Genomic DNA, 17,287 nt, shown 5'->3' on the forward strand with positions numbered 1-17,287 from the left:
GCAGTCGTGGGTGAACAGGGAGTACAGGAGGGGACTAAGCACGCACCCCTGAGGGGCCCCCGTGTTGAGGATCAGCATGGCAGATGTGTTTTTACCTACCCTTACCACCTGGAAGTGGCCCGTCAGGAAGTCCAGGATCCAGTTGCAGAGGGAGGTGTTTAGTCCCAGGGTCCTTAGCTTTAGTGATGAGCTTTGTGGGCACTATGGTGTTGAACGCTGAGCTGTAGTCAATGAACAGCATTCTCACATAGGTGTTCCTTTTGTCCAGGTGGGAAAGGGCAGTGTGGAGTGCAATTGAGATTGCGTCTGTGGATCTGTTGGGGCGGTATGCGAATTTGAGGGTCTAGGGTTTCCGGGATGATGGTGTTGATGTGAGCCATGACCAGCCTTTCAAAGCACCGGGGCGGTAGTCATTTAGGCAGGTTACCTTAGAGTTCTTGGGAACAGGAATGATTGCAGTCATCTTAAATGTGGGGAATACAGACTGGGACAAGGAAAGGTGAACAATTACAGTGAATATGCCTGCCAGCTGATCTGCGCATGCTCTGAGAACGCGCCCTGGAATACTGTCCGGCCCCTCGGCCTTGCGAGTGTTGACCTGATTAAAGACCTTACTCACATTGGCCTCAGAGTGAGATCACCCAGTCCTCTGGTTCGGTGGGGGCGCTCACGCATGGTATGGTGTTGTTATTGTTGAAGCGTGCATAAAATGCATTGAGTTCGTCTGGTAGAGGGGCATCGTTCGGCAGATCACAGCTGTGCATTCCTTTGTAGTCTGTAATGACTGTAGCCCCTGCCACATGCAATGATTCCACTTTATTCCTATATTGTCCTTTTGCTCGTTTGATAACTCCGCGGAGGTCGTAGCGGGACTTCTTGTACTTGTTCTTGTCCTCAGCCGTAGCCTCAGGGTCGTCTGCGATGGCCCTGTGTGCGGTAGCCCTGTCCTTTAGCTTAGCGCCAACCTCAGTGTTAACGCAGGGCTTTTGATTGGGGAAGCAGTCAACCTCCACTGTGGGGACAACGTTCCCGATGCAATCCTTATCCTTATATGTTATGTATGTGTGTGTGTGTGCGTATGTTTGAGAGCATATTTATCTGGCTAGAAGGAAGGAGCCAGCCTCTCTATGTTATCTACCTGAGCTCCATATCAGGAAGTTGATTGGATAACACTGATAACAACCAAACACACCCAAAACGATAGATCCAAACACACCCAAAACACACACTAACAAATCTTAAAATGGTGAAGATTGTAAATGCTTAAGTATTCAGTAATGTGCTCTCTGGCTATCTACCATACAGCTCATTCTGAGGTCAACTATGACTATGAGAAAGCAGCTGAGGCTGGCCCATTGCATTGTGCACTTGCTCAGACATGTCATAACACTGCTACTTACATGTGCCTCTGTCAAACATGTCAGCCCCCAAACCATAAAGATAAAGGGCTGCTTTCATAGCCCGGCCCGGCCCCAGTGTGTGTTGACATTGCAGCGGAGGCATTATTTGATTGGAACAGTGATTTGCCATCTATGCTGATTACATTGCAATCTGGTTTTATGGAGGCCGTGGTTCTGTCATGGTCTAGGGGGGTAGAGGTGGGTGAAGGGAGGAGGGGGCAGAGAAAGGAAACAGAGATAATGAGAGAAAAGCCTAGGGGATTCATACACTGACATAACCAGAGGATCGCCCTGCCTGCCCTGTGAACACAGAGCTACTGGACACTAAGGCTGTCAGGGGAAATGAGATACAGTGAATTATCTGGTTAACTCTGTGTAAGGGCATTGTAGTTCACATTTGACTGGTTAACTGCAGTAATATAATGATCTATTATGGAATAGAGCCCTTAGTGAATTGATTGAATTGACCCTAACCCTGACACATAGGTCACATAGGGACCACGTAAGACCATGTAGACAGTCTAGCTTGTCAGATAACACCAGCCAACCTGTGGCTTTCTGAGCCGTCCACTCGGACCTACACACCAGTCAACACACAGCCCTAGGCCCTAAGGATCAACAGTAATAAATGTAGTTCACTTTATAGTACCAGAAAGAGAAATTGGTTTGCGCCACTTTTAAAAAGACATGACAACATACAACAGCAAATACATGAAGTGAGATAAGTATGTAAGATCGTGACATAAAGCTTGAAGGTTAGGATCTGCCAAAATCTGTTACTTTTCATGAAAGACAAATTCTAGGGTTGGTTTCCTGGAGCCCAATGAAACCAGTCTATTAGCACTGTCAAAAGAGATTCCCATGAACGGAATGAATGGAATGGTTTCAAACACATCAAACACCTGGTTTCCATGTGTTTGATCTCATTCCATTTACTCCATTCTGTTTATTATTATGAGCTGTCCTCCTCTCACCAACCTCCTCTGGTCCAGGAGTATAGGCTCAATCTCAGTATGGCAAACCGGTCCCTAGTGCCTGATTGCATCTTGCATACATGGGATAAGGTTATTGAACATTTAAAGGGATTGTAAGCAGATGTGTTTTTTCTGCAAGAGCTACATTTTAAAAAGGATACAGTTAAGGAGCCAGACTGGGTTGTAGAGGCCAATACTGCCACCTACTGTAGTAACAGCAGAGGTGTAGGCATCCTGATAAATAAGAATACTCTCTTTTCCTTATATCCCAGCATATGGACCAAGAAGGATGTTTTCACATTTTGAATGGTGAAAAATACACATTGATTTCACTGTTGATCCCCCCAGGGGCAAACCTGGTGTTTTTAGATAGAATTCAAGCAGGTGACCTAAATCAAGCATTCAGCAAGTCAGACGGCTATAGCAATAAAAACGGGAAATTCAAGGAACCTCCAAAGAGGCTTAACATTTTTATCTCTAGACATATTTTACAAGAAACCTGGAGATTATATTAACTACAAAAGACCACTCCTTTTTTTTCAAAGTAAGAACATCTATTCAAGAATTGACTACATTTTATTTCCAAAAATGCACTCAACAATATATTGGGTTCTAAAATCGATGATATAGTGATATCGGATCATTCTCCTGTATCATGTCTAATTACACCAATAGAAAATACACTTAGTGACAGAATATGGAGAATGAACAAAGCCCATCTTCAAGACCCAAAATGTATCAAATACGTAAACTAAAAAATAAAGACCTTCACCATTACAAATGTAGATATAGAGGACAGAGAAAAGCCGACCCCCGACATTATTTGGGATGCTTTGAAGGCGTACATTAGGGGAATTATAATCTCATACTCTGCAAAAGTTAAATCTGAGTTCAAAATTCTAATTAAAGAAAAATAAATCACTATCTTATAAAAGGCCCGGGCCTCCCGAGTGGCACAGCAGTCTAAGACACTGTATCGCAATGTTGCGCCATCACTACAGCCTGTGACATCCCAGGCTGTGTCACAACCGGCCGTGACCGGGAGTCCCATATGGCGGCGCACAATTGGCCTAGCGTCGTCCGGGTTAGGGGGGGCCTGGGGGGCTTTACTTGGCTCATCGCGCTCTAGTGACTCCTTGTGGCGGGCCGGGCGCCTGCAGGCTGACTTCGGTCGTCAGTTGAACGGTGTTTCCTCCGACACATTGGTGCAGCTAGCTTCCGGGTTAAGCGAGTGAGTTTTAAGAAGCGTGGCTTGGTGGGTCATGTTTTGGAAGGCGCATGACTCGACACTCGCCTCTCCCAAGCCCGTTGGGGAGTTGCAGCGATGAGACAAGATCGTAATCACGAAATTGGGGAGAAAAAGGGGGTGTCCTCTCTCCCCGCTCTGCATATTTCAAGACATGGCATATGGAGGTGCGGTGTGAGATACCCAATGGGTTGGACAATATTATTTTTGTTACTTATAGTATTTAAGTAATAACGTCTTCAATATAAGTCAAATGGTACTCCAACGTTAAGAGAATGGAAGAATCAAATGTTATATAAAACAAACACAAAAAGGATTCTGGGTGAATATTTCAATAATGATCACAGTATCTCATATATTACTGGGAAGGGTCATATAAAATGGGCTGCTGCTCTCATCTCACTCTGACTATGTCAGGCACACATTATAATCTCATTCTGTGAGATTGACTTATCTCAGCCACGTTGGTAAAGCCTTTACAAATACCACAGACATGTGTCACTCACTAGAATTGGTCTATCAGGCAGCTGCATGTCAAATAATAATCCTCCTGTCAAGATACAGTCACGCTGGAGTAAAACACCCACTTAATATGCTGTCCATCAATCTCTATCTCCGTCTATCCCCTACTTCTCCTCTCTCAGACAGTTCCTGACAACTAGCAGATGAAATTGCCTCTGAAAAAGTGTGTTTTTCCTGCTGATGCAGACTATGGACTGCCACAGAAATACAAATAGGCCTAGCTAGTAGACATACACATCACACACTTTCTCACCCCTCACACTCCTAAAGCACTTCTGTCACACTCAGCAGTAACTCTGTCTGTACAAGGGACGATTAACGCCTTGATAATCCAATCCAATCGAAACCCTGAACCACAACCTAGGACAAGAAAGGGCTGTGAATACTAGAATACTAAACTCTGTGTATTCAACAGCAGCCAAGCAAGCTTCTTGAGCCTCAGCTAAAGTTTATATGCAAAACGCCTCCTCTCAAAAGCCCAGAGATCTTTGTGTTTGGTAGAGTCTGTAGTGTAGTGTAGTGTTTTGGCCAGAGGCTAGAAACAAGGCTAAACTTGAGCAGGAACTATAGAGACAAAGAGACACAGACACACAGAGAATGAATGACTAGCACAGAGCCACACAGAGCCTTCGTTCAAAGAGCTATTGCCCTTGGTGCAGCTCTCTCTTTCATGTGTGTCCTTCCCTCTCTCCCTCCTAGCCTGTGTGTGTGTGTGTGTGTGTGTGTGTGTGTGTGTGTGTGTGTGTGTGTGTGTGTGTGTGTGTGTGTGTGTGTGTGTGTATGTATGTGTGTGCGTGCGTGTGTGCGTGCGTGCGTGCATGCGTGTGTGTGTGTGTGCGCGTATCAGAGTGAGAGGTGTGTGTGGCTGATCTCCCTGTGGGTGAGCTCTGCAGGTGATACTTTATCTGTCCTGCATGCTCAATTATCACTCCCTCCCCTCTCTCTGTTCTCTCTTTCTCTCCGTTCTCCGTTCTCCATCACCCCCCCTCCCCTCTCTCTGTTCTCTCTTTCTCTCTGTTCTCCCTCACCACTCCTCCCCGCTCTCTGTTCTCTCTTTCTCTCTGTTCTCCATCACCCCCCCCCTCCCCTCTCTCTGTTCTCTCTTTCTCTCTGTTCTCCCTCACCACTCCTCCCCGCTCTCTGTTCTCTCTTTCTCTCTGTTCTCCATCACCCCCCCCCTCCCCTCTCTCTGTTCTCTCTTTCTCTCTGTTCTCCCTCACCACTCCTCCCCGCTCTCTGTTCTCTCTTTCTCTCTGTTCTCCGTCACCCCCCCTTCCCCTCTCTCTGTTCTCTCTTTCTCTCTGTTCTCCGTCCCCCTCCCTTCCCTCTCTCTGTTCTCTCTTTCTCTCTGTTCTCCGTCACCCTCCCTGCCCCTCTCTCTGTTCTCTCTTTCTCTCTGTTCTCCGTCCCCCTCCCTTCCCTCTCTCTGTTCTCTCTTTCTCTCCGTTCTCCATCACCCCCCCTCCCCTCTCTCTGTTCTCTTTTTCTCTGTTCTCCGTCACCACTCCTCCCAGCTCTCTGTTCTCTCTTTCTCTCTGTTCTCCGTCACCACTCCTCCCAGCTCTCTGTTCTCTCTTTCTCTCTGTTCTCCGTCACTCTCCCTGCCCCTCTCTCTGTTCCCCCTATTCAGAGATATGACAGGGTTGAGAGAATATCTCTCTTCATACATCTTTAATCACTCACACACAAACAGTACACTTTCCTTACCTGTCTGGCCTTACCCTGTGTGTTCCCCCTCCCTCTCTGTGTGTCAGTCAGTCAGTCAGTAATTGTTAAGTGTGTCTAGATGTGTGGGTTCATTCCCCTGTTGACAGAACGCTTGACTCAGTGCCCTCCTGTCCTGGCTGCCTGGGCCTCATGCCCTCTGCTCTGACAGACAGGCGGTGTCCCAAATGGCACCCTATCCCCTAAATAGTGCATTACTACAAATCAGAGTCATAGGGAATATGGTGCCATATTTGGGACACATCCACAGACCACAGGCATGTCTTTATACCTCTCCCTGTCACACACACACACCCACACAGAGGACAGGGTTAGTGTCTACTGGGTTGGTTAGGGTATTGGTGGTGGGGTTACGGTTTGCCTGTGTGTGTGTGTGTGTGTGTGTGTGTGTGTGTGTGTGTGTGTGTGTGTGTGTGTGTGTGTGTGTGTGTGTGTGTGTGTGTGTGTGAATATGCACAAAATGTGTGCAAGCATTTGTGTGAGACATTCATAATCACATACTGTGAGAGTCTGCAAGTGTGTGTGTGTGTGTGTGTGTGTGTGTGTGTGTTACATGCCTATGCACACTGTGTGTGTGACTGTTTTTGTTGTGACACTCATCACACCAGTAGGAAATGGAACTGAGAGGACTGATCCCGTCCCGATAGGGGCTGACAGACAGGACAGGACAGGGCGATGTGGCGCCCCTGGCAGACTGACTGGGCATGTAGCAACATTCCCATAATCCACCACGAGATCTAAGCTCTGACTGCTCTAAACACACAGACAAAACCAAGCTGCTCACATCACAGTATTCAACCACAGAACGCCCAGACAACACAGAACACACAAAAAACATTGAGGCAGAGAATATTCATATAGAACACCCAATAAACACCAATAGAACATCCAACTAAGGCAAACTGTTTTATACCCAGCTGGTGCAACCGGACCCTAGTGAATAACGAAAGAATACTAGAGCCTCCAGAGAGCACAGCCCACTTAATAACAGCACTAAATAAGCCAGTGTGGTTTTCAGTAAGGCAAAGAGGCCGTGTCCTTCTGACAGCTCCAGTAGTGTTATAACTGTGTGGAAACTGTAGGTGGAGAGACTGAAGGTGGAGAGACCATAGGTGGAGAGACCGAAGGTGGAGAGACTGAAGGTGGAGAGACCATAGGTGGAGAGACCGAAGGTGGAGAGACCGAAGGTGGAGAGACTGAAGGTGGAGAGACCGAAGGTGGAGAGACCGAAGGTGGAGAGACCGAAGGTGGAGAGACTGAAGGTGGAGAGACCAAAGGTGGAGAGACTGAATGTGCAGATGAATGTGAGCAGAAGGGGAGCACGGAGAAGGCAGCAGCAGGAAGATGGCTCCTCTCTGGTCCATGGGGATGCTGACCCATGTTGACTCCAATGCTTCCCACAGTTGTGTCAAGTTGGCTGGATGTCCTTTGGGTGATAGACCATTCTTATTTTTTATTTTATTTTATTTTGTATTACATTTTATTCCCTTTATTACTTTCCAACCCCACCACCCCTTCCATAATTGGAGTAAACTAGTGAACAACAATGCTTAGGCCTCTACTTCCAGCTTATACATATTATATACATTTTATGGACACAGTCAATTTTACAATAATTCTATTTTGTTTGTTTTACATGAACTTCCTCTACCCTCAACCTCTCCGATCATTTTCATGATGTCCATCCGGTTTGCTTCTATATGTCATATCTTTCTAACTGTGCTCTTTCACAAAAGCTCTCAACCTATTACCTACAGTTGAAGTTGGAAGTTTACATACACCTTAGCCAAATACATTTAAACTCTTAGATCAGTTAGGATCACCACTTTATTTTAAGAATGTGAAATGTCAGAATAATAGTAGAGAGAATGATTTATTTCAGCTTTTATTTCTTTCATCACATTCCCAGTGGGTCAGAAGTTTACATACACTCAATTAGTATTTGGTAGCATTGCCTTTAAATTGTTTAACTTGAGTCAAACGTTTCAGGTAGCCTTCCACAAGCTTCCCACAATAAGTTTGGTGAATTTTGGCTCATTCACCCTGACAGAGCTGGTGTAACTGAGTCAGGTTTGTAGGCCTCCTTGCGCGCACATGCTTTCTCAGTTCTGCCCACACATTTTCTATAGGTTTGAGGTCAGGGCTTTGTGATGGCCACTCCAATACCTTGACTTTGTTGACCTTAAGCCATTTTGCCACAACTTTGAAGTATGCTTGGGGTTATTGTCCATTTGGAAGACCCATTTGCGACCAAGCTTTAACTTCCTGACTGATGTCTTGAGATGTTGCTTCAATAAATTAACATAATTTTCCTTCCTCATGATTCCATCTATTTTGTGAAGTGCACCAGTCCCTCCTGCAGCAAAGCACCCCCACAGCATGATGCTGCCACCCCCGTGCTTCACGTTTGGGATGGTGTTCTTCGGCTTGCAAGAACCCCCTTTTTCCTCCAAACATAACGATGGTCATTATGGCCAAACAGTTCGATTTCTGTTTCATCAGACATCGGACATTTCTCCAAAAGGTACGATCTTTGTCCCCATGTGCAGTTGCAAACCGTAGTCTGGCTTTTTTATGGCGGTTTTGGAGCAGTGGCTTCTTCCTTGCTGAGTGGCCTTTCAGATTATGTCGATATAGGACTTGTTTTAATGTGGATGTAGATACCTTTGTACCTGTTTCCTTCAGCATCTTCACAAGGTCCTTTGCTGTTGTTCTGGGATTGATTTGCACTTTTCGCACCAAAGTACGTTTATCTCTAGGAGACAGAACGTGTCTCCTTCCTGAGCGGTATGACAGCTGCGTGGTCCCATGGTGTTTATACTTGCGTACTATTGTTTGTACAGATGAACGTGGTACCTTCAGGTATTTGGAAATTGCTCCCAAGGATGAACCAGACTTGTGGAGGTATACAATTATTTTTTTGAGGTCTTGGCTGATTTCTTTTGATTTACCCATGATGTCAAGCAAAGAGGCACTGAGTTTGAAGGTAGGCCTTGAAATACATCCACAGGTACACCTCCAATTGACTCAAATTATGTCAATTAGCCTATCAGAAGTTTCTAAAGCCATGACATCATTTTCTGGTATTTTCCAAGCTGTTTAAAGGCACAGTCAACTTAGTGTATGTAAACTTCTGACCCACTGGAATTGTAATACAGTGAATTGTAAGTGAAATAATCTGTCTGTAAACAATTGTTGGAAAAATTACTTGTGTCATGCACAAAGTAGATGTCCTAACCGACTTGCCAAAACTATAGTTTGTTAACAAGAAATTTGTGGAGTGGTTGAAAAACAAGTTTGAATGACTCCAACCTAAGTGTATGTAAACTTCCGACTTCAACTGTATATACTTATTATGGACCATTCTTGATACACACGGGAAAAAGCATGAAAAACCCAGTAGCGTTGCAGTTCTTGACACAAACCGGTACACCTGGCACCTACTACCCTACCCCGTTTAAATGCACTTACATCTTTTGTCTTGCCCATTCACCCTCTGAATGGCACACATACACAATCCATGTCTCAATTGTCCCAAGGCTTAAAAATCCTTCTTTAACCTGTCTCCTCCCATTCATCTACACTGATTGAAGTGGATTGAACAAGTGACATCAATAAGGGATCATAGCTTTCACCTGGATTCACCTGGTCAGTCTGTCATGGAAAGAGGTGTCCTTAACTCAGTGTATAATATATGTATCCTATATATCCTATACATCCTATACATATATATATATATGGTGTTTTTTGCAGTGTGTTTTTTGCAGTGTGTTGTCGCAGTTATGTGTATTATATATATATATATATATATATATATATATATATATAATATATATAACTGCGACACACACTACCGAAACATTCGCACCCACAGCACCCTATATTCATATTCAACATACTGTACATGCAGACACAAACACACACCTAGACAAATATTCCAAATACAAATGCTCTAAAACGCATAGAAATCACACTCCAAATGCAAAGCCAATGCACACACAAACACATACTTTGCACACACACAGTCTTGTATAACTAACCTTGTGGGGACACACAATTCAGTCCCATTCAAAATCCTATTTTCCCTAACCCATAAACCTAACACTAGTTCTAACCTTAAGCATAAACCCCATAGAAATAGCATTTGACCTTGTGGGGACTAATGTCCCCAGTTGGTCAAATTTTTGTTCGTTTACTATTCTTGTGGGGATTACTGATCCCCACGAGACTAGTTAAACACGTCCACACACACACACACACTTGCATGCTACATGGACCTTGGCCATAACATAGCTGGGACCCCTGCTGTTGCTGCATGGCTGAACAGTGTGTCAAGGTTTCTGATGAGTGTGTGTTCTGGGAACAGCGTCTGTGTTGTCATCGGCCACTCTCTCACCGTCTTTCTCTTCATTCCCTCTCTTATATCACCATCCAGCTGTCCTCCCCCTCCTTCTCTCTCCCTCTCCATCAGTCTCTCTCTTTCAACACGGTACAGCCATACAACTGTCACCAGTTCATCTAGAGCGGAGTGAGCAGGAAAAACTCAAGCATGAACCACTGTCAGAAATATCCCTTTTCTGCCATGGATTTGCACATCTAATTATTCTGAGTGACAAAGTACATAAACACATAGTCGGAGGATCTAGGGCTGGCTTGGCAAGTGATCCCCACTACTCTGGTTTTGGTGGGGTGGTGGAAAAGGGATTTGAACATCTACTCTTTAAACAAAAGGGCCCACAATCTCTTCTGGTGGTGATGAGCGATGAATCAAGTCAGATGGAGGGATTTTCATTTGCAGTGCGTGTTCTCGTACACTATATATACAAAAGTATGTGGACACCCCTTCAAATTAGTGGATTCGGCTATTTCAGCCACACCCATTGCTGACAGGTTTATCAAATAGAGCACACAGCCATGCAATCTCCATAGACAAACATTGGCAGTAGAATGGCCTTCCTGAAGAGCTCAGTGACTTTCAACGTGGCACCGTCATAGGATGCCACCTTTCCAAAAAGTATGTTCGCCAAATTTCTGCCCTGCTAGAGCTGCCCCGGTCAACTGTAAGTGCTGTTATTGTGAAGTGGAAACGTCTAGGAATAACAACGGCTCAACTGCGAAATGATAGGCCACACAAGCTCACAGAACGGGACCGCTGAAGTACGTAAAAATCGTCTGTCCTCGGTTGCAACACTCACTACCGAGTTCCAAACTGCCTCTGGAAGCTTCAAGAAATGGGTTTCCATGGCCGAGCAGGCGCACACAAGCCTAAGATCACCATGCGCAATGCCAAGCGTCGGCTGGAGTGGTGTAAAGCTCGCCGCCATTGAGCTCTGGAGCAGTGGAAACGCGTTCTCTGTAGTGATGAATCACGCTTCACCATCTGGCAGTCCGACGGAGGAATCTGGGTTTAATAATAATAATAATATGCCATTTAGCAGACGCTTTTATCCAAAGCGACTTACAGTCATGCGTGCATACATTTTTGTGTATGGGTGGTCCTGGGGATCGAACCCACTACCTTGGCATTACAAGCACCGTGCTCTACCAGCTGAGCTACAGAGAATGTTACCTGCCCCAATGCATAGTGCCAACTGTAAAGTCTGGTGGAGGAGGAATAATGGTCTGGGGCTGTTTTTCATGGTTCGGGTCCCTTAGTTCCAGTGAAGGGAAGCTTTGTGGCAACAGTTTGGGGAAAGCCCTTTCCTGTTTCAGCATGACAATTCCCCGTGCACAAAGCGAGGTCCATACAGGAGATCGGTGTGGAAGAACTTGACTGGCCTGCACAGAGCCCTGACCTCAACAGCATCGAACACCTTTGGGATTAATTGGAACGCCAACTGCGAGCCAGGCCTAATCGCCTAACAGTGCCCGACCTCACTAATGCTCTTGTGGCTGAATGGAAGCAAGTCCCTGCAGCAATGGGGGGGACCAACTCCATATTAATGCCCATGATTTTGGAATGAGATGTTCGACGAGACGGTGTCCACATACTTTTGGTCATGCAGTGTATGTGAGTGTGTTTTCCTACAGACGGACAGGTGTGTGTGTGTGAGCCCAGAGAAAAGAAGTGGGTCAGGCTGAGCGGAGCGGCAGATGCCTGGTGTCCTTCATCGTCTTTCCTCCTCCTCCTCCTCCTCCTCCTCCTCCTCCTCCTCCCCCTCCTCCTCCTCCTGGGCAGGCAGACAGTGCTGACAGGTGACTGATGGGGTGACACACACCTGTCAGTGCTTAGCCTCCCTGTGCTGACAGACACTGACGCCACAGACAAACACACACACACACACACACACACATTGACAGGAACGCTGCCACACACACACACACACACAGCCTTTGAACCAAATCAAATACAGCACACTGTGTCTGTCTCGCTCTCTCTCTCTGTGTGTGTGTGTGTGTGTGTGTGTGTGTGTGTGTGTGTGTGTGTTTGTGTGTGAGTGTGTGAGTGAGTGAGTGAGTGAGTGAGTGAGTGAGTGAGTGAGTGAGTGAGTGAGTGAGTGAGTGAGTGAGTGAGTGAGTGAGTGAGTGAGTGAGTGAGTGAGTGAGTGAGTGAGTGAGTGAGTGAGTGAGTGAGTGAGTGAGTGAGTGAGTGAGTGAGTGAGTGTGCATGTACAGAACAAGTTGTCGCAGTTCACAGAAGTTTAAATGTAGTCCTATATTTGCATGTCGACTTAAAACAAACCATGACTGTATAGGAACAATACACTGAGTGTACAACACATTAGGAACACCTGCTCTTTCCATGACATAGACAGACCAGGTGAATCCAGGTGAAAGCTATGATCCCTTATTGATGTCACTTGTTAAATTCACTTCAATCATGAAGGGGAGGAGACAGGTTAAAGAAGGATTTTTAAGCCTTGAGACAATTGAGACATGGATTGGAGGGGTAGAGGGGTGGGGTAGGGAAGGTCCAGGGTGGAGGGGTGGGGTAGGGAAGGTCCAGGGTGGAGGGGTAGAGGGGTGGGGTAGGGAAGGTCCAGGGTGGAGGGGTGGGGTAGGGGAGGTCCAGGATGGAGGGGTAGAGGGGTGGGGTAGGGGAGGGGAGGTCCAGGGTGGAGGGGTAGAGGGGTGGGGTAGGGAAGGTCCAGGGTAGAGGGGTAGAGGGGTGGGGTAGGGGAGGTCCAGGGATGAGGGGTAGAGGGGTGGGGTAGGGAAAGTCCAGGGTGGAGGGGTAGAGGGGTGGGGTAGGGAAGGGAAGGTCCAGGGTAGAGGGGAAGAGGGGTGGGGGAGGGGAGGTGTGCAAGAGTGTGCAAAGCTGTCATCAAGTCAAAGGGTGGCTATTTGAAGAATATAAAACATAACATATATTTTGATTTGTTTAACACTTGGTTACTACATGATTCCATATGTGTTATTTCATAGTTTTGATGTCTTCAATATTATTCTACAATGTAGAATTTTTTTATTTTTTTTTTATATTTAAAAAAACCTTGAATGAGTAGGTGTTCTAAAAATTTGGACCGGTAGTGTATATTTAAAAATAACACCATCTTTGAGAACTAACAATAAAATAAAAGCAAAACAGTCAAAAAAATTACAATAAAACATTCAGTGCACATACCCATTGATTTTGTTCTAATGTTAGAGCAGAGGAACACAGCATTAGCCATGGCAAATGCATAAAATTGCAGGAAATTAGCTTTAAAACGGCAAAATTGTCTCTCAGCTCCATGCCAAACTGTGTAAAATTGCAGAACATTTGTTTTACAAGAGCAACATTTTCTCTACGCTGCCAAGATACCTTTCGAGCTAATGGACTATGTCAGAGTTTACACTACCTCTTCCAATGAACTGTGTGGAGGTCGACATAATGAAACGGTCTACCAAATCTATTCATTTTAAAATGTTGATTACTTCTACTTGCCATTATCATTCACCTGATGATAAGACAAGACATGATTTTATTTTATTTTGCTAATATATAATGGGGGTCCCTGGGTCGCCGGTTTACATAGGGTCCCTGGGCAAGAAAAGTTTGAAAAGCCCTGTTCTATTCAGACTACATTTGATGAGTGAGAGGGTGAGAGAAGAGATGAATCTAAAGAGATGAGCATGCAGAGAGAAAGGAGGAGTGAGACTGGTACAGTAAGTCTGTGTGGACAGCAGAGGGAAGAGCAGCAGAGCATGGGTAGTGTACCTCTTCATGGAGGGGTTAGGAGGGTCCAGCAGGCGATACAGTCCAAAACACAGGATCTCCAATGAGTCCAGAGCCTGGCAGAACAAGTCCTTGAAGTCCTCACACTGCAGAGGATTGGAAGGATAGAAAATCATTAGGACGTGTGTGTGTGTCCATACACAGTAGGTGTGTGTGTGTCCATATAGGTGTATGTCTGTGTGTGTTAGTAGTAAAAACTCTCACAGCGAGGCTGCAGAGGGGCTCGTCCTGCAGTGCCAGCTGTGCCAGTTTGGTGCGTTGGCGCAGCGCCCACATCTTTAGGGACATATCTCCTCCTCACAGCTGGTTGTCCTCTGCCAGCTGGGCCTCCAGTAAGGGGGTGTCGCCACCCGTCACCAGCGTACAAATAAAACCAGACACATGGGCATTGAAGTACGTTTATACACCACAACAGAGACAACAGACAGACAACCACCCAGAGGTAAGGTTAATTTATTAGGTTAGGCATTGGTTAGGTTAGCGAACACTCAGTTCACAGTGACACTGTGTGTTCTACCAGAGGCCAATAACTAGTAAAAAGTTAGTTCACTGGTTAGCTAGTTATCTTGGGGAGGCTATCAATTGTCCACCATCTTTGGTGCTCCAGATACATGAGCTTATAGCATTGAGTAGAGAAGAAGTACAACAGTGGTGTTATCATGCTTCCCAAGCATCAAATAATACTTTCAAGCCATGAACTATAGCATAACTATAAGCAACAAAGCAGTACTGATTTACTATTTAAGGAAAACCGGGTAAAGTCATTGTAAACATTGTGTGATGGCCAAACAGTTTATTAACATTATGTTAGATCCAGTCTTGTGATGTCCTGTGTACTCACAGCTGCCATGAAAGAGTCGAGCAGGTCGACCGAGAAGACAGAGCCTACAGAGAAGGCCTGGGTCAGGGTCAGGCTGGAGAAGTCCTCATGGCTGTCCGCCACGTTCACAAAGCACACGTTAGAGCTGTTCCCTGCATGGGGGAGAGAGGGACTAGTTAGTAGTATATATACAGTACATACCAGTGGCAGTTGGTGTCGTTTAAGATGAGGGAGGACGATTATTTTTTTGATGACCATGGCCTTATTTCTATTACAGCATATTGGATGACTGTCATTCATATTCCATTTACCCAGCTCAATGTAAAATCGATAGGTTTAGGCTACTAAATGATACTCACATTTTATGTATACCCATCATGAGGTTGCTACAACCTAGCCTATGAATGAAAGTTTACAATGTAGGTGCACAGGTCAAGAGACATTTTTGTAATCAAGGTGACCAACATTGACACATTCAATATGGCCTTGCACACTCTTTCCTGCATCTAGCTGATCTAGGGTGTAATCTTTAGTCCAACAGTTGCAAACAAGAGTTTCTATTGGACAAATTCAGGTATGTTTATCCCCGTTTCTTTTGCTTCCGTTTAATAAACGTTTTTCCAACAGAATTGGCGGAATCAATACACCCCTGATCACACGCAAACACAGTTCACTTTCATAGCAGCCACATACAAACAGCATGACCTCTTTGATCATTGTATAATTCCTTCTCGCATTTACGTGCTCTCCTCCTCTCACCTTTTCCCTTCGCTTGTGGACTTCAGTGCTAGCTAGCTGTAGCTTATGCTTTCAGTACTAAATTCATTCTCTGATCCTTTGATTGGATAGACAACATGTCAGTTCATGCTGTAGTAACTAAATAATGATGCTAATTATGCTGTGAGAACAAGGAGTCCGCTTACACTGTACTTTGATTATAAAGGCTTATTATTTCAAAAGATTTCAGCGTAAATTTACAGACATCTGCAGGCATCTGGAGAACAACGGACCTGATCTAATATGTTGTTCTGTCCTCCTTTGTCCCAACCAAGTATTTATAATCTTTAACATGGTATGGGTGGTTTCCCCTACAGACCAATCCCATGACTCCACACAACAGACTTCCTCTGTTTTAGGGTGCCCCTATAGAACTGCTCTCCAGATTCTTCCCTAAGCTGAATCAACATCCTCTAAGATACCATTTGCAAACGTTAGCAAAGTCATAAATTGCTTACACACCACATATTTCCCCCCTTCGAGACTAATTAAGTCTCGAAAACAAAAAGAATAGGATTATGACAAATAACAATTTCTCTTATTGAGTATCTTTAACAATAAACCAAAAACACATTTTTCTATGGAGTGTAAATACATTTCTATGAAATATGAACAAATCTTCATGGAGTGTGAGAGCGAAAAACCTGTCTGGCAGCTTTCTTTCCAAATATCCATCAATCAATCAAGACAGTAAAATTCTCTCACGGCCCCTCTGCCCCAGGCAACCACCTACGTACTCCAGATCAATTCATAAATCTTTATCAATGCATTTTAAACTATGATGCAATTTGAATACACATGAAAGCCTCAGCAAACAAAATACAATCAAAAATGTCCACATTCAGGCTGGTCGACCCATCGGACCCTCCTGTAGATTCTCTCTGTCCCTGCCTAGACCCAATATCCCTAAGCATCCACGAAATAAACAAAAACATCTGAGATCCCCACATGTACCCAATAACAGCAAATATCATTCTACAAAAATTAATACAGAAAGAATATGACACAAATTATGTATTACACATGCAAATATGTCTATATATCATTGCAGACACTGGAATGTAGTCCACTACACTTCATCTCCTCAGCAGTGTCGACTTCCAATGCAACGTCGATGATGGAATCTGAACATTTCCACACATTCCTTGTTCCACTTCCTCCAGTCCATTCATATTGTCCATTCATATTGTCCATGTTTGAGTATTTGAATCCCCTCTACACATTCCCCCATATGCTTCTGGAAGAAAAGAAAAGACCAAACAGTATCTTTTGCAAAACAACACATTCAAATTAAAACATCAATATCAACTAAAAATGATATATAAAATGATATATAAAATGAATCACATTCCATTTCCCACCTTTGATTCATCACAAAATACTAAAATCACGCTAATATTAAAAACATGTGAAAAATGATCGGATATTCAAACTGGATATCTATCCATCAATACTCCATCCAGTCCCACTTGTTCATCTTCATCCAGATCAGTAACAGTTAACAACGGCATCTGAGTGTTTTCTCCAGGCATCACAACTCCAACCCATTTCAATATCATATTCTTCGCAAAAGTCAATAACAAAGTACAAAAGCAAAACATCACACACAGCGCTATCAGAGCTGCTACTAAAATCTGAACTATCACTGCTCCCACTGGGCCTAAC

At 44.6% G+C, this 17,287-nt stretch overlaps 1 pseudogene across 1 annotated transcript in view; it reads right to left on the reverse strand.

Moving 5' to 3' along the window:
- The window catches only part of LOC311144374 (calcium-activated potassium channel subunit alpha-1a-like), a 53,125-nt pseudogene that overhangs the window by 20,919 nt on the left and 14,919 nt on the right, over window positions 1-17,287 (reverse strand). Inside the window, exons 8-11 of the transcript in view lie at window positions 14,867-14,997; window positions 14,230-14,424; window positions 14,008-14,111; window positions 6,914-7,153 (exon numbers count right to left, since the gene is read on the reverse strand). The product of the transcript in view is annotated as a calcium-activated potassium channel subunit alpha-1a-like (transcript). The remainder of the gene's footprint in view (window positions 1-6,913; window positions 7,154-14,007; window positions 14,112-14,229; window positions 14,425-14,866; window positions 14,998-17,287) is intronic.

This window comes from Coregonus lavaretus (assembly GCF_964263955.1).
Source record: "Coregonus lavaretus genome assembly, chromosome: 17".
NCBI lineage: Eukaryota > Metazoa > Chordata > Actinopteri > Salmoniformes > Salmonidae > Coregonus > Coregonus lavaretus.